This window comes from Micromys minutus, assembly GCF_963924665.1.
Source record: "Micromys minutus genome assembly, chromosome: 10".
Classification (NCBI taxonomy): domain Eukaryota; kingdom Metazoa; phylum Chordata; class Mammalia; order Rodentia; family Muridae; genus Micromys; species Micromys minutus.
The window spans coordinates 13,303,053-13,321,571 of NC_137979.1; the positions used below are offsets into that span (position 1 = coordinate 13,303,053).

The following is an 18,519-nucleotide window of genomic DNA, read 5'->3' on the forward strand; positions in this document are numbered from 1 at the left end:
GCAACCCCAGGAAGCACATGTGACACGCTAACACATACACACACACACACACACACACACACACACACACACGCCCATGCACACATGCACAGGAACCTTCACTATCTATATAGCAAAAGTCCTGGGGTAGGTTCTCTTTTGTGGGCTTTGATCATAAGCCTGTCTCTCAGCCAACCACTTTAGTGTTCACTGCTGGCCTGGATCACTTCTTATGTGTTGTCCCTGAGTGGCTGAGCCCCACAGTAAGCTGATGGTGGGGGGTATGAGGTAAAACCTGATGAAAATATGAAGGGTCTCAGAGCAGGGTCCTGAATGAAGGCTGCACTTAGATGGGAATGCGTCTTAGAAGTTTCACAGCCTGGACAAGAGCCTTGAAACTCCTGCCTCTTGATGCCTATGAGTTTGGCTAGAGCATGGCCTTCAGCCTGGCTCCTAACTGCGGTGTCCTGGACATTAACAGCTGCTCCTTACAGCCACAGCTCTGGAGGAACAGGAGTAGGACCTAGCTCTGCATAGGGAAGCAGTCAGTGGCTGCCTTGGCCGGCTGATCGATGTTTGTTTCCGGACAGGTGGGAGGGATCGTGAACTCGCTGTCCTATTCTCACATGGTAATGGTTCCTGAAGTTTGTGCCTCAAATCAATGCTTTTGGCTCAACCAGAAGTCCACGGTTACCTGGGCAGGGGAAGGGCATGTGTGTACGTGATGGCATGTTAGATTCCCCTATAGCTCTCCTGGAGACCAAGGCCCTATGCTTTCTTGGCTTTCTACCTGTCTAGCAGGGGTGGGATCTACCTGCCTCTGACCTCCAGTGGAGAATGGTGGGCATTTAACTCCACCGTGTGACGTCTGGCAGACACACAGCTGGCACTGACTACTCTAACCATCACTATTATACTTGTCAGCAGTGCATATCTTGGGACAAACGGTGCTGAAGAGAGAGGCCAGTTTAAGGGCACAGCTCTTGGGCCTGGGCTCCACTCTATGGCTCATAGCCTGAGTGATAGGCCTCTTTCTACTTGACTGATTGCCTAAGCTGTGGACAGGGCTCAGGCAGAATGCCCCCTTGTGTCTCTTGACTTCCTGCCCATGGTTTTTATCATAAATGCTTATCCTGATGCCCATGAGTAGTTCTTTCTGACTCCTTAGTAGGGATATTGATCAGAGTCAGGATAGCATTGGAGTAGGAGGCTAGGCTTGTTTCTCAGATGGTTTTACACACACACTTACACACAAACAGACACACACACAGACACACACACAGACACACACAGACATACATACAGACACATATACAGACACACACAGACACACACATACACACACAGACATACACAGACACACATACATACACACACACACATAGACACAGGCACACACAGACATACATACAGACACATATACAGACAGACACACACACATATACACACAGATATACACAGACACACATACACACACACACACTTGCATGCAATGTCCTATGACCATGCAGATGATGTAAATGTGTCCATGAGCATTGGGCTGAGCAGGAGGAATGCTCCTGAGTAGAATTCTCCATTGTTCTCATCCTGCTTGTTCTGAAGACATACCCTCATGCCCATGGTGCCTGCCCTGGTCTGCACATAAGGACCTGTCTCTGGTCTCATGGAGCTGGTGTGACAGTCAGGGAGGTGAACAAGAAGCTAGACTCGTGGGGGAAAGGCAAAGCAAGAAAGGGAAAGTAGGGATGTTCTAAGGGTGGTTTTTCCCAGGGGAGTCTTGAGATGCCCTGAAGGAAAAGCAACAGGAGAAACAACACTCCCACTTGACAGGGGAGTGCGTGGCCAGGATGTGATCAGATTGGTGGCAGGCCAGCATGCCTGGAAGGGAGACTGAGGCAGGTGGAGGGCAGAGATTAGGCCAACATCCAGGAGAGGCAGAAGAAATCCTATCTTTGGAGAAGGTGTTCTTGAGAAGCTCCAGGTGCAGCCAGTCCAATAAAGACACCCAGGAAGGACCTTTTGGTTTCCACAGGAGTTGGTTGTCAAAACTACTGTCAGATGCTGGGCAGAGAGGCTGGCGCTTCAGACTGCTACCGATAGAGACGGTACCGAAGCCTTTGGGGAGTTTCTCTGGGTGGCTTTGCTGTCCTTGCTGTCCTCATGACTAGGAAGGATTTCCAAATAAGCCGATGGCTTGTTCTGGCTGCCCCAGGCTGAGGCTCTAAGAGCACACAGGCTTCTGGATGAGAGAATGGACAGGTCCCCGGTTACAGCCTTGTCTAGGGGGATTCTCTCAGATCGAGGGACAGCCACACAGGCTCCATGGGAATATGTACATTCGGTGGGACAACGCCTCTCTGCACCATGCAAGGCAGGAATTGTTTTTCTGGGCTTGTGGCCACCCATACTTTGCAGAGAATGAAGTGGGACTTTAGTGAGAAATGTGCCCTTGGGTCCTGTGCTGGGAACAGTTGTGCTGAGGCTGGGCACATTCTAGAACACCCCCTCCCTCAGCTCTGGAGGGAGGCAGGATGTCTTTCCCAGCCATAGGGATGACATGACCCACCCTGTCCATGCCTGGGGCCCTGCTTGGAGAGTGTCCTCCTGTGTGGCTGTCCTCTGTTCTCTGTCACTGAATGTTGAACATGGGTGTGCTCTCCACGGGGAGGCTATGGCCATGGGCCTGGTAGAGGACTCATAGTGTCCTAGAAAGAGATGTGTGTTTATTTATTTATTTATTTATTTATTTATTTATTTATTTATATTAAGAAACGAAGTTGGTCCCAGCTTGTAAGCCGGAGGGCGGGATGGGAAGTCCAGAGTGCAGTGCTTATGGAGGGGACGGGGCCATTTCTCTGGTGGTTTTTTTTTTTTTTTTTTTAAAGGTGACCTTGGACAAGACACTTGTCCTATCTGTGAAATGTGGCTAATAACAGAATGGGAGGAGACCCCCACACCCCTGGCTTCACACAGGCATCTGAGGCCCTTGCCCAGATAAGCAGCTGAGGGGGTGCTGTATATGTGCATGTATGCTTCACCCTAAGACCTCTTGAACTCATTACCGGAAATGTTTAAGATCCTACTGTGTTGTGTCTATTTTCTTGTCTACCAGCATGCTGTGAGCTCTTTGGGGTGTCTGGTGGAGCCCCCTGAGTGCGACTTGGATTTGCTCTCCCTGAGAGGGTAAGGAAGCTTGTAAGCAGGGGAAAATTTCCCTTACTTATACTTTTGATTTCTGTTCTTTGGACAGCACGGCTGGGTAGGGAAAACCAGGGGCATCTGAGCCATTTTCCTCTTTGGTCATTCAGGAAAAGATAGAAACCAGGATATCGAGTGCCTGTCCAAGGCAGGCCTGGGAGCTCGGGGATCAGGAAATGAAGTCCCCGAGAATGCCTACTTTCTCTCTATTGTGGTCATCAACAGTTACTAGACAGGCATAACCATCTGAAAGACACATTTGGTTCTGAGACACCTCCCCCCCCCACCATTGTGCAACTAGATAAGCAACTATCTGGATGAATCTCAGTATCTTTATCTGTTAAGTGGGCCTGTGGATCACATGACCTCCCAGAGGATCGTAATGGCAACAGAGTAACTCTAAGTCCTTAGCACAAAGGCTAGCACCCAAAACCCACCAGCTGTTTAACTCAGCCCCCTCCTCAGCTAAGAACTGTATATATACTCATCTCATTTAACCTTCACCCCACTCCCATAACTCAGGGAGCCCCATAATTTCCATGAGAGCACAGGGAATCCGGAGACTGAGTGCCGATGTGCCTTGCACGCAGGGAAGATAAGCATAACCTGAGGGGAGAGAGTTTTCTGGAGACTCTGGGGCCTGGGTGAGGAGTTGGCTCCCTGGAGTTGGACTGGTGGGTTTGGCTCAGGAAGCTTCCAGAGCCTGGGCATCTGGGTGGCCAGAAAGCCGTGCTTCTTGGCTAGCATCCCGCATCTAGTGTCTCTGCTATTCAGATGCATAATTATATTTCACATTATGGAGGAGCTGGAGACCAGGGGGCTGGGGAGTTTTATGAAGCTTGAGTTCTGCCAGTAGACCTGCCTTCTTGGCCTGATTCTTCAGTGTTAGGGTTGAGCTGGGGGTCAGCCCTATGATAAAATGGGATTTCCCTGAGGCTGATCTGTCTGCCAGGCGGAAAGGTCCAGGCTCTGCAGGAGGCAGAGACGTGAGGCCCAGACAATAGGCTCCAGGAATCTGAGAGAGGAGAGTACCGGGGTGCCTTTCAGACAAGAGTGGGCACGGGGAGGGGAGTCACATGGAGTCAAATCAACAGAGAGGCCAGAGGAACACAGAAAAAGCAAGAGATGAAAGCTAAATAGAACACAAGATGAGAAGAAGCGATATGATATTAAAGCGGGTGGGGTGTGCCTGTGACCGTGTGCTTGGTGTGTAAGGGGAATGAACGCGTGAGCTCAGAAGGGAGCCTGTGTGGGTGTGTTGACTGATCCCACCCCGTTTGTGCATATGTGACTATGACCGCACCTGTGCACCTTAGCCACGGCGCTCCTCATCACATGCATTTTTGTGCAGGTGTCGCCTGAGCTCGGGATCCTGCTGTGTGCAGCCCGTCCAGATTCCCTTGCCTGCCTGTAGTCTGAGTATATATGCTCGCCATGCACCTGTGTGTGCGCGTGTCCCTGGGAAGATGTGTGTGTATGGGTGTGTGTGTGTGTGTGTGCGTGTGTGCCACGCGCGTGCGCGCGTATATGTTCGCGCGCGCGCGCTCCAGTGCGCAAGTGGCTGGTGCGTGTGGGGGGCAGCTGGGGCCAAGAGGGGCCACCGGGCCAGGCCGGGGCGGTGGTGGGCGGGATCAGCGGCGCCGCGGCGCAGGGCGGGCGTGCTCTTGGCGGAGAGTTGGAGGAGTTACCGAGCTGGGCTACTGTGGCAGCGGGGCGCGGAGCTGGGTGCGCGCAGAGCTTCTGCCTCCCGCCGCCTCCTCGCCCTCCATTCCTCGTTCCCCGTCTTCCCCCGGCCACGCCGCGACTGCGCTGCCACCGCCTCCCTGGGAACGGTCGCTGGGGGAGGGTGTCCTGTACGATCGAAGCCCGCTGGGAGGTGCAGGACACCCACTCCCGGCTCAGGGGAGCGCGCCCGGCCCTGCCCGGGATCAGATAACTGCGGCGGGGGAGGGGGTGGGTCGGCAGTTCTTGTCGCGGGACTGAGTGACAGAAGCCAGCGGCGAGCCCGGAGCGAGCGCCGAGTGGCTGGGGGCGCCGTCTGGGCGTGCGCCCCCGACCTATGGCTGGCTGGTGGCACCCAGCGCCCGGGAGCGTCGCGCCCCTCGGCGTGGAGCGCTCCCAGGGGCTGCGCTGAGGCGGCGGCGGCAACGGTGGCAATGCAGCCAGCGCAGCGGCGGCCGGGACCGGGAACGGCCGCGCGGAGCTTGGAGGACGCGGGACGCGCCGCGCCCCGGCCACTGACCGAGGTAAGAGCGCGGCCGCGGGCGCACGGCCCACCCGCTCGGCCCCAGTTCCCCGCAGACAGCTTCCCGCCCCGGGTGAGCGAGGGGTGGTGCAGCAACGGGGAAGGTGAGGCAGAAAGACTCCTTCCGTTCCCTTTTCTCCTTTCCCGTGGTGAACCACCAGATGAAATGCTGACAGAGAGCTTTTCTTCCCCTGCCATGTTTCGGACTACAGCCACCAGGGAACTTTGCTCCGGGCTAACCTTTTTCCCGGGGTGTATGTGTGTGTTGCAGGGGCGGGGGGCGGCTTTCAGAAACTTTGAGGAGCTCTTGATTCCCCCTCGGCTGGCTGGATTGAGGGGGCTCGTAAGGCAGCGGGCGGAGCCACTTTTGCGCGCGGCATCGGTCCTAGGCGTGACCTTACCCGAGAGACCTGTGATCAAGATGGGGCACAGAGTGAGTGCACAGGTTCAGCTAGCGAGCTGAGATTGCTCCTTGCTAAGACCTGGGATCTTTGGAGTTATTTCTTTCCCACCGTCTGTGCTGAAATGGAGTAACAATATTCTGGAGGTGGTTCTTAACCATCCATCTAGCCTGCAAGTCCAGGGCACCCTTTGCTTCTTAAATTTGATCTTGAGAGACCCGAAGGGCTCAAGGCAAAGGGTGTTTTCTAGGCGCACAAGTCTGTTCTGGCGTCCTGTGGGGAACGCACTCTTTGGAAGAGGCAGCTGGGATGGAGGCCTCTAAAGAGCTTTGGGGGAGAGCTGGAGAGCCGAGGCCCTTGACGTGGTCCCTGCCTTAATTTGTGCACATGTCCTGTAAATGTCTTAGAGCTCACAAGAAAGTGACAATTTGATGAAGGCCTCCAGTTCTAGGAGGTTCTGCCACCCTACTGCATAGACCCTCTGGCCATCCCCAGAGCGCAATACTGTTTTTGGCCCATTCTAGTTCTTTCCTCACTACCTGCACCCAAGCCTGAAGCTGGCAGTAAAGATCTAGGGACTCTCTGGCCTTGGCATCCACTTCCTGGGCTCTAGTTAGAGGCTTTGGCTCGCTGGATTGCCTAGGTGCCCACATGCTGCTGAAATCAGCCGCCTCCCCTTCCAAGGTGGGAACCCACAAGGCTTAGGCTCCCAGACTTTACATACATACATACAGAGAGAGAGAGAGAGAGAGAGAGAGAGAGAGAGAGAGAGAGAGAGAGAGAGAGAGAGAGAGAAGAGAGGAGCAAAATCCCGCCCTGGCTGCTGTCCCACCTGAGTAGACTCCAGCCTGGCACTGCACCAGGTGACTAACTTGGGACCCCTCACCAAAATCTGCCCATGAACAGGAGAGTCAGGGAAGTGAGGCAGCCCTGAGTACCAAGCTCCTCCTTGAAAATTCCTTCTTCTGTTCCCAGGAGAGCCCCTTCAGGGCCTGTTGGGGAACCCCAGAGAGACTTTAGAGAAATCACCTGCTGTGTTCAAGGGGGTCCCTTCAATTAGTCATGAGACACAAGGGTCACTATCATAGCAGGTGACCCTGGATAGCCCAAGCCACTTGTGAGAATAAATTCATAGTGGTGGGCATGTGGCCCACCAGACCAGCCTCAGCATAGTGGGGACAGGGAGAGGCTCAGACATCCTTAGGGACCAGGTAGGTAGTTCTGGTGTGCTAGACAACAGAGCAGAATCATCTCCACTGAGATGCTGCTATATGCATGCAGAGAGTACCTTGTAAATGCAGTATAGGTATGGGGCTGGCTTTTGTGTACTTCAAGCTCTAATTGTTTTTCTCTGTCTTGGGCTGGGTGGGCACCATGATGTGATGGATGTGTCCTCTGTCACTCTCTAGGTAGGGTCCCCTGTAGATGTGTGTCTAGTGGAGGGAGGTTTAGGAGGCTGTGCTGTGTTGGGAGAGGTATTTGTAGCAGCTGCTCTCTAGAGCCATGCAACATGTTAAGTCAAAACAGAAGGCTTTTGTACCAGGACTCCTATGTTTCTCTCTGTTCTGCCCTAGGCGGGACCAGGCAGTTCGGAGTGGTCCTCTAGCTGTGAACTAACATGGCAGCAATAACAGGAACAACCCTGGCCACAGTGGCACCTCTAGGCTCTGCGACATTGTGGGCCAGTACAGCCTGCAGACAGTTTCCTCTGGCTCAGCCAGGCCTCCGGTGCCCGGGGCCATAGTTGCTGTGACTAGTCATGGCACCCAAAGGCCTTGGCACAAAGCTATTGTGGAAGTGACTGCGTCATCACTCTCACCGGTCCCTGTGGTCCTTGCCAGCCCCCAGGCAGGGTCTGTTGGTATACCTTGAGGTTTGCTCAATGCTCACACGCAACTCCCTGCTCCTAACTCCAGCTCTGGGCAAGACCCTTCCAGCAACAGATGCAGCTGGGCCTTGTGACTGGGCCGAGTCCAGGACTTTGCTGTGAGGGAAACATGGGCACAGTTACCCCTCCCCTGTGGACTGTCACTGGAGCCCTGCCAGGGACTGACACTGAGGAGAGGCAGACAAGGGGCAGCTCATGGGCAGCAGGAGGGGCGGGGAGGCTGAGCCTACGTCTCAAGAGGATTGCTGGAGAGCAGAGGGTAAGGGGGCAGACAGCAGAGAAAGAGTAGATAAAGCAAGAATGAAGGGGAGCTTTCTGGGGCTGGGCTTCCAGCATGGCTGCTGATACTTCAGAAGAGCTGCGGTGATGAAGGGGCTTTTCCAGAGGAACTGGCCCCAGGAAGGAGTTGAGGGCCCAGTTAATTTAATTTGTTAATGGCCTGCCAGCGTAGAAGCTTGTATTGTCTCCATTATACGGATGGGAATGGAGGCCAGGAGGTGTCAGAGCTTCCCTGTAGCCCGTGTGCTTCTGACCCAGAGCCTAGGGCCCTCCTAGGGACAGGCTGCACCTTTCTGCTGCTCACAGATACATTTCCTGATTGCTCTACCCTCAGGCAATTTCCACTAAATCCTAGGGCCTGCCTGCCTGGCTCCCTATGTCCCAGGAAGTTGCTTCTTTGGGACCTGACGAAGGCCTGGCTTGAAGTTAGTGTTCCATAAATGTTTCCTGAGGCTTCAGTTGGCAGCATCTTGTGATGTGGCCAGAGCTGTAGTGGGTGTGAGCACCAGAGGGGTCCAGCATACGGAAACAGTAAGGGACTGTTCCAGAAGTTGGTTTCCCTATGTAGGGAAGATTTGGTCTGAGGGTAAATAGTGTTCGGGAGGTTGGTAGAGCAAGAAACACACAGGTGCTTCTCCTGGCCTCGGTTTCTGGGACTGAAACCTGGAAGCTCTGGGATAGCCAGGATGGAGAAGGGAAAGAGAGCCTTTAAACATGCCTTATAAGGGTATTGTAGGCTCAGCAAAACTGGGAGTCTACAGAGGGGACCCCATGAAGGATAACTGTGTGCCCAAGCCTTGGGAATCACAGCGCAGCCCAGTCTCTCTTTGGCTGCAAGGCAAACTGTTTAGAGAGAAGCGGGCTTCCGTGGAGGTGGCCTCAGATGCTGGCCTCCTACTCTGGACTGTTCCGTGTGCCCATTCTCACCCACAGAGATGTCTTAAAGCTCGAGTTATCCTGCCTGACTGCTGAGGTGACAACTACAGAGGCAGCGTAAGGCTGTGGGGACCTCAGAGATCCTGGCCCCGCACCCTCCGTCACTTTTGGGCCTATAGTACCAAACACGGTTCCATGAGCCTCACCAGCAGGCACAGGGACGTCTTTCTCAGCTGCCTCAGGAGCAGCTTTGTTCTAGCTGGGTATCAGCTGCTTCTTGATGGTGGGTGTGGCCTTGCGGGTTTGGCTTGGAAGCTCTCTAATATCCCCTCCAAGCTTTGGGCAGCTGAAGGGTTCCCTCTATTCCTTACCTGTGGCCTGATCTCTTGGAAGGACTCAGACTTGGCCATGGCTAGAGGATAAACAGTAAAAGGTATAGAGTGGCAGGCCATTGACGCTCAGGTACCTACTGTGTGCTTGAACTACTATGGGTGGCAGCGCTTCAGTGGTTCCAGTCCGGTCTCTGTCACTGTGTGTTCTTGTTTCTGTGTCTCTCCCTGCCCTCTTTACCATGCTTTCGACATGGCAGACCTGTGCTCTCTCAGGGCCTGTACCAGTCTCTTATCTGGACCACTCCTTCCCAGGTCTGTACATGACCCTTTCTTTTCTCCCTCCCTGTGGTGCCCAGATGCCACTTTTGCCCTGCAGCCCCTCCCCACAACTCCTCACGGCAGCAAAGCCATGCCCCCTTGAACTCCGTACCAGCACGGCTTTCTCGACATAGAACCCAGTGTTGTCTGCCCCTGGTGTTTTATTTTTCGATTTTCTTCATTGTCTTGGACTATAAACCCACAGCTGTGCCCTTCGGGCCCATGTCAAGAAGCAGCGGGACAGCAGGTGCTCGGTACATGCAGTGGGTGGGCGCGCTCTCAGCCGTATGCTGTCCGACACGCTATGCTTATCTTGTAGCGGCAACTGTGAGCATCTGCAGGTGAGACCACAGAGTCTCCGGAGGAGCCAGCATAATATCTGTGTTGAGCCTGAGCTGGGAGCCAGGGCTGTGTTCTCAACCCTTGCCTTGGCATCCAGCGGTTGAACAGAAAGAGTAGAGTCTGGACCAGTCTGGCTAGACCCTGTTCACACTGTCTCCTGTCCGAGCCTGGCTGCTCCCAGCTCCGGATAGACCCACCCCAGCTGAACGGGAGTAGTGAGTCTTACCCTAAGTGTGAGCACACGGAGGCCAGCCTAGGTGACTTTTGGCTCCTCGCCATTCTCTTAGGTGGTGGGTCTTGCTACTTGCCTTCACATCCAACCTGGCCTTGAGAGGTGGCGTGGGGCACACCGACTCCCACTGGCCACTGGACTTTGGGCTGTGCTTCTTACTTTCCCATTCCAGCCCCTTGAACATGACCTCCATGTTTTAATACATGTTTTATATATGTATTATACATGTGTTAGTTCTTCAAATTTGCTGTCAACAACTTAGGCTTGTCCTGTTGTGAAGAAAACATGACCTTTCCTTTTGGTCATTGTGTGGCCTTCCTCTTCTCTCCTGGATATCTCCATGGTGTCTGGTGACTGGGGAGAAGGGGCTTAGGGTCTTGTCTTCTGAGGCTCACCTGGAGACAAAGGAGGGACCAAGTCAAGGTTGAACTGGAGCCTTGGGCAATTCTCCTTTTCGGGTAACACGGCATCCTTGTTGTGGGAGTGGGTCCCCCTGAGGCCAGAGAAGGGTCTCATGGCCCAACAGAAGTGAGTTTGGTATCTCTGCCCTCTGGCCTGTTTTTAGCTGTGTGAAGACTTAGCAGTAGGGTGGGGGTGGGGTGACTGGGAGCTGGGGTGCTGAGCTATGTGGACCAGTGAGTCTGGGAGGGCAGTGGAGAGGTCTAGAGAAGCTAATGGGACCCAGGCCAGAGGCATACCCTCACCCCTGCCTACCTCCTCCTTCTTCCAGCTGCAGCTCAGGCCCCCCTAAGCTGGCTGCTCCAGCCCTGCAATTCTTCAGCACTTAAAGCAAAAATAAATCACTGCCAGCAGCTGGCGTTCTGGGTGGTAGCAGCCGCACCACCCCCCTGCCCCGACCTCTGCCTCTGGGCTTCTGGTTCCAGGCCAAGGCCAGCCTTCCACTCCGGCCTGTAAGAGGATGTGGAAGCCTGTGGGGGCTTGGCATGGCCTGGTGAGGTCACATGGAAGGCAGAGGCATTGTTGGCCCCTTAGGCTCTAGAGTCTCCAGCAGGAGGGGGTAGACATTGACCTGAGAGGGCTGGGGCAAACTCAGGGTGACCTGGTCAACTGGAGATGACTCCTTCTCATTGTTTGGGCCAGCTCTGGGCATTTCGTTTCCTTCTCTTCCATCCTTTCCCTTCTCAGAGACTCCTAGAGGTCTTGACTTGTCAAGAGCTATGACGCAGGCCCCGAGGATGTCAAATTTTAGCATCGGTTTATGCTTTCAACAAATAGCTTTGGGCGCATGCACGTGCTATGCCCTGTGCCGAGAGGCTGGGACCGTGGATGCACACACCAGCCCTCCCTTGTGGGGGGCCCCCATGGGGCTGATATCTCTCAGAGTTGGGGAAGATGAAATAGGCAAGCAGAGGAGTCATGGACTTGGTCATATTCCTTTGTTAATTATTACAGTCTTTAATTATGGGAGTGTTACATGGTACAATTAAATAGTAAGAGTAGAAAATGAGTCCCTTCTCAGTTCTCTCCCACCCCAAAGTGCTCCGTGTTCCCTGGCTGACTGTCTTTCTCGGTGCTTGTGTAAGTGTAGCCTTTCTCTCCGTTCCTCTCCCCTCCCCCCACCCTTGCATCCCTTGGTTCCCTGCTTCAGAATCCTGGCCATGTGGTGCCCAGTGCCCACTGAGCCCAGGGTTCCATTCTTGTCTCCAAGATGAGGGCTGAGTCACCGAGTCTGTGGATCCCGGTTGTGGAGCCTTTGAACTTGCAGAGCCATTGAGTTCACACATCATGGGTTCTTTGTGAAGTTTTACCCGTCTGAGGCAGGGAACCTGGAATTGAAGAATTGGAGCAGCTTAACCCCAAGAGAGGTTCTAGATCCTTCCTGAGATCCCAGGGACTTTAGACCCTCCAGATTCCCAGAATTCAGGTTCGAAGAGGGTGTCTGGGCACTGTGTGTTTTAATTTCCCCTAATAGCTCAGCTCCCTTCCAGCTATTTAACCCCTTAGCTTCCATGTGGTCTAATCTGTTGGTGCTGTGGGATTTAGGGCAGGCCAACTAACTCCCTCAGCACAGAGCAAGGCTTGCTTGGATCTGAAAGGGGACGTGCCCACCCCTTTTTCCTAAAGTGGGGAGGTTCCTGTTTTGCTGTCTGCCTTTTCCTGACCTTCTAGAGGAAGGGCCACTGGGTCCTTTATGGTCTTCAGACTGGGTTAGTCCTCTGCCTAGGGAAGGGCCACTGCTACTGTGGACTTTGCCTCTGGGTTTCCGTCACTGCCACTTGCTTGGCCCTCTGCCATTCCTGAATCCTCTTTTGATGTGAAGGAAGACCCTGTTTAGAAATTGTATGATGCCCTGATTCCAGGAGCGGCAACAATGATCGAAAATGTTCTTATGCGCCAAGCCTCAGTCTTCCCTCTTGTGAAATGGGCACCAACACTTCCCTTCTCCCAAGACATCACCATTTCCTGCCCTTTGTACTTGGCTCTGTGGTCCGGGCAGGGCAGGGCGGCTTCCTCCCCTCTGTCACCCCTCCGTTGTGCAGCCGGAGGTTTGGCCTAGCCAACACCTCACCTGCTGCGTCTCAAGCTGTCAGCAACACCTGTTTGGTCAAAGCAGCCAGGACTTTCTCTGGACCCTAGGAAACCTGAGGAGCACTGGGTGTGTCCCCAGGAGCCCCTGTGGTAGTACCACAGTGGCCCAGGCTGCCCAGCCCTTGTGACAGAGCATTCCCATCACCCCCTCTCTTTGTTTTGCTGAATGTGAGCTGAACCGGGCCGGGCCTGGCCAGCCGTAATCAGTTGGGGTCCTGAGATTAACCTTGTAGCAAATGCTCAGACCCACACTACAAGGCTCTGTCCTCTTCTGACCCAGATGCCTCCTGCTGGCCTTCAGCCCAGCTGCAGCTGGGCCAAAACACCCTAAATAGGTAGAGGTTGACATGGAATAGATTTGGGGACAGAGGAGTGATGGCGATCGGGGAGTTCTGGGGGCCTTTTCATGAACCTATGACCCAGAGGCTGCCTCTCTAAAATGGGAACCCTAGAGCAGCGAAGGCAGCCGTGTCCACATACCTGCTCTTCTCCGACTCAGGGGTGAGGCCCCAGAGAAGGCAGAGTTAACAACCGTAGGGAACACAAAGCCCGAATTGGTTCAGGTGCTGCTGCGTTGGGGGTTGAAATAGTGTGACCCTGGCCTCTTATCTAGAATGCTGGGCTTCAGCCTGCACTGTATTTCAGAAAGACGTGTGATAAGATGTCTTGGGGAGGGGACCCAAGACTGCACATGAAATCTACGTGTGCTTTTCTTTTCCAATTATAACTTATATACAGTCTGAATATGAATAGATTATTTTTAATAATTCTGTGCAAGCTAAGTTCTTGTGCAAGCTAAGTTCTTGTGATATGGAACTTTGTTATTAGAACATATTCTCTCTCCCTCCCTCCCTCCCTCCCTCTCTTCCCCCCACCCCTTAACTAGGGATGGAACCTAGGGCCTCATGCATGGTAGACAAGTCTTCTTGCCATTGATTTATACCTCCAGCATCAGAAAAATAAAATTTTGGATCACACACACACACACACACACACACACACACACAAAAAGGTCAACAAGATGGACTGGTTCATAAGGCACTTACCATGTAAGCCTCAACCCCAAGAACCCATTTAAAGATAGAAAAACAAAAGTGGTGACTGAAATTTGTCCTTTGACCTCTACATGTGTGCCATGGTACACACATGCACGCACACACCACAGCCGCCGCCACCGCCATTAAAAAAGAAAAAAAAGATGTACTTTTGGGCAGTGTCCTTTGGAAACACATGGCATGAGGGTTCTGTTTGGGTTTTTGCTATTTCTCATGTGTGAGCCTTTGGCAGATGTCTATGCCGATCTTTCCAGTCTCCCTTTGGGAGCACGGAAACAGGAGTGGTTCTCTATTTTTGGAGTGGTTTGGAGCAATCTGAATTCCGACGTAGCTTGGGCACATGGAAAGGTGTGGGAGATGTGACTTTCTTTCTTTTTTAATTTTATGTGCATTGGTGTTTTGCCTGCATGTATGTCTGTGTGAGTGTCCCCGATCCTCTGGAACTGGAGCCACAGCAGTTGTGAGCTGTCATGCGGTTGCTGGGAATTGAACCTGGGTCCTTTGGAATAGCAGCCAGTGCTCTTAACTGCTGAGCCATCTTCTCTCCAGCCCTGAAATATTACTTTCTGTGGCAAGATGGTTTTGAGACTTGCCTGGCATTTCAGGCAAGAGACTGGATTTATGCTTAGCCAGCTTCCTTGTTCTGATGGATTAACTTCCTAGATCTCCATCCAACCCTCGCTGTCACTGAGCCTGGGCCTTTTAAATAGCAGGTTCTGGGAATGACTCAGCTAGGTTGAAGGGAATATTTCTTTGTGATTTCTGAGAGCCCACATGCTTATACATACCATAGCCACCGGACGCCTTACTTGACAACACAGCTTTTGACAGCAAGGGCTTTCTTTCATTTCCCTCAGTTTAGACATCATCCAGGCTGATACCTTTCTGTGGCTCATGCTCAGAGTTATCTCCTTTGGGGAGGGTGCTCTCAGATCTTCATCCTACCCTTCTGGCTGGTCAATAAGTCAGGTGGTTAGTTCCTGCCACTGTGTCTCTTTTCGTATCCTTCTGGGTCTTCCCAGCTGCCTCAAAGGACAGGGACCCACTACTCCTTTGCAGATTCCAAGCCCAAGGTGCAGTGAGGCTGTGTGGTGGCCAGCCTGCCTCCACTGTTCTGTGTGCCCAGTGCTTAAGACTGACATCTGTAGCACCTGATTTTCCCCAGAGCTCATTGGTATTGGACTTGTGGCCCAAACGATTTCCTTGCCTGCCACCAGGCATGTCCCTGTGGAGATGTGCTGAATTGATGATGCCAGTCTCCCTGGTCCTTCTCCACACCCCAGGCTGTTATCAGGATATTTGAGGGGCTTTATCATGCACATGGTGCCAGTGTTTCTTGAGAAATGGTATGACGTCTCCCTGAGATTTGGCATCTGAAGATAACCAAGAAATGACTGCTGCCTGATCTGCTGGTGCCGGGCACTGTGCTCAATGCTTCCAGATGTTATCTCATTTAATGCTCACGATACTGGACAAGCCAGGGATGAGGCTGGGGAAGCAGATGGTCCATCCAGATGTCAGTCAGCATCCAAAAGCCATGAAGAGAAGTCTCAGTGACTGAAATGAAGCCTGTGGGAGGTGCCTAGCCTAAGATCTTCTCCCAGGATGTTAGACATCCTGTTTGGGTGGGAGTAGTGGCTGGCCATAAGCACCATAAGCCGTATTAGCCCAGATTTAAGTGGGGGCTGTCCCCTTTTTGTGTGACTTGAAGCTAGCAGTGTCATTTCTCTAAGCTTCAATGCTGTACTCTTAAAAAAAAAAATAGGGCAAAAATCTCCCTTTCACACTGATAGTTCCAGAGGAGTGCTCGGCCACACTCCATAGCGGTTTTAATAAGAATCTAGATGGTAGAGGACCATTTCATAGGTAGAGAAACTAAGGCTTCAAAGAAGAGGAGACCCTGTCAGGGATCATCCTCAGCCTGTGTGATCTGAGGCTTTTCATCTCTCTGTGGTTTCAACTTCTGAATGTGGGCTGGTTCTGTCAGCTTCATCCTTGCTCTGGACCAGGTTGGGGGACAGACAGACCATTTCTCAGGCCCCTTTGGGCAGGGCCGTGGTTGAGGTCAAGGCCTTATGCAGGTTTCTCAGAGAACCTCCTATAGCTACTTTCACGAGGCTGACACTGACTTTTCCAAAAGCTCCACTTCCTGGGAGCCATTTGGCCTTAACAGCTGTGCTCGGAGACTCGGTGACTATGGAGGGCGGGCACGGCAGGCTTTTCAAGAATTTGTTTACAGATCTATGACGCCCTGGAATGCCATGGGGTGAGATTCGCAGCTTATGGACAGGGTTTCTTCAATCCTTCCCACCTGGGGTCACTTTTACCCAAGACATTTTCACATGACCCTGGGTATAGAGCTATATCAGATGGGCTAAGTATTTATTAGTGTAAATCATGAAAAAATTTCATCATTTAATAAAGATTAAAACAAATTTGCATACTAATGAGATAAAGATATCTAATTTTACATAAATAATTAAATCCTAGCTGAATGTGGGAGACTCTAGGTCATAGAGTATCTACAACATTTTTTCTGAGTTGATAGATATTTTGATTTTATAAATGTCAGTGGTGAGAACACCTTCTTGCATAAATATAGGCTACAAAATGGTATAAGCATGTTCAGGGTCATTTCAGGAATGGTTGAAGATTCTGCTCTGATCTCAAGCCAAAATTTATTTTAGCTTTTTTTTTTTAAAAAAAAAAAAACAAAATTCAATGTTTTAATTTGAAACATGGTCTCACTGTGCAGTAGACCAGGTTAGTCTTCAAATCACAGAAAGCCATCTGCTTCTACCTCCTGAGTACAGGGATCAAAGGTGTCCACTACCATGTCTGGCAGCAAGTCTTCAAAGACAAGGGTTTACTTATTTTTAGTTCACATGTATGAGTGTTTTGCCTGCATGTATCTCTGTGCATCACATGCATAGCTGATAACCTTTGGACGTCAGAACAGGACATTAGATCCCTCAGAACCCAAGTTGCAGACAGTTGTAAGCCACTATTTGGAGGGCCTGGAACTGAACCCATGCTCTGTATGAAAATAGCAAGTTCTCTTTAACTACGGAGCCATCTCTACAGCCCTGCCTGGTGACAACTTTCAAAATCAAACATTCAAAATCAAACACAGTACAATCTGTACTCGCTACCTCTCTGTTGCTGAGGTAGAATACCATGACTGGAAGCAGCTTAAGGAAGCGTTTGTTTTAGCTTCCATTAGTAGAGGCTAGAGTCCACAGTGGTGGGAAAGGCACATCATGGCCATATAGCAGGGAGCTGTGTGAGAGAGAACAAGATGTAGGGTGAAACTGTAAACCCCACAAGCCCATCCCCAATAGGGTATGTTCTTCAGCAAGGCTCCACCTACTAAAAGTTTCAGAACCTCTCCAAATAGTGCCACCAACTGAGAGCCTCATGGTCAAACGTGAACCGAAGGAGGCATTTCTCACCCAAACCACCATACGATCCACAGATACAATAATTATATGCTGGAAAATATAGTAAGGAAATATTTAAAGTCTTTGTTTTCTACTATGCTTCTGTAAGAGCAGAACACTGTGTTCATCAGAGACACTGAAGTTCATAACATACATCTGAGCCAAGGTGTTTTGTTGGGGTTGTGTGGCTCGGCATGAGATGTTCAGAACCAGTGAAGTTGTGCCACGGAGCATGGGAGAGCATTGCGTGAATACCTGGGATTCACGACACACTGACTTTGAATTGAGTTTTGATCATTGCATGTTCAGAATACTTACTATTGTCATTTTTGGGACCCTACTTTGAGTTACCATATGGGATCACAATGTATAGTTTAAGAATTTGGTACTTAGAAGACAGTGGGTTTTTGGTCATACATACATACATACATACATATATACATACATTCATCCATCCATCCATCCATCTATCTATCCATCCATACATCCATACATCTATCCATCCATCCATCCATCCATCCATCCATCCATCATACATACATACATACATACATACATACATACATACATTCATACATCCATACATACATCCACTCACGCACCCATCTATTCTTTCATCCATCCACCTATCTACCCACCCCACTCCCTACTCACATACATGCACGCATATATGCACATACATACATATACACACCTGGCCCCCATCCATCCATTCTTCCATATATTTATCTATACCTATTCCCTTCCACACACATACATATATACGAACTTACACATCTGACTCCCATCCACCCATTCATCTACTCACCCCCACTCCTTACATATATACATGCATACATGCACATATTTACATACATACACACGTACATATACAAACCTGACCGCATCCATCCACCCATCCATATATCTACTCCTTCTACTCCTACTCCTTAGCCATATACATACATACAAACATACACACCTGACATCCATCCATCCATCCACAGATCCATTCATCCCTCCATTTGGTGTTAAGGATCCCAGGTCCTATGGAGAAGCAGCCATTTCCACAGATTCCTGTGACCCAGTGAAAGCCTCTGAGAGTGTGGTACTGAACACAAAAGGCTTGAAGGTGAGTATCTTGGGTCCTGGCTTCACAAGGGCTGTGGTCATACCTGTGTTCCCAGGTGAGGGTCTAACCCTAGAGGCTCTTAGAGCACTGTTGAAAGCCAAAGAAATTATTACTTGACTGTTACCCAAGGCCCCTGGGACTTCAGGAGAACAAGAGCCAAAGGATACAAAGCCCCTATGTATAATTGTAGTCTGCTGTAGGGCTGTTGGCTAGCCACACAAACCTGCCAGGGCCCATCCTGAGCCCTCATCTCCCCAACCCATTACTGAATCT

General features: G+C 51.4%; 1 protein-coding gene across 1 annotated transcript in view; it reads left to right on the plus strand.

Annotated features, from left to right (window-relative positions):
• Positions 1 to 4,888: 4,888 nt before the first annotated feature.
• The window catches only part of KCNJ12 (potassium inwardly rectifying channel subfamily J member 12), a 46,211-nt gene continuing 32,580 nt past the window's right edge, over positions 4,889 to 18,519 (plus strand). Inside the window, exon 1 of the mRNA XM_080924564.1 lies at positions 4,889 to 5,423. The gene's annotated coding sequence lies outside the window, so the exon portion shown is untranslated. The remainder of the gene's footprint in view (positions 5,424 to 18,519) is intronic.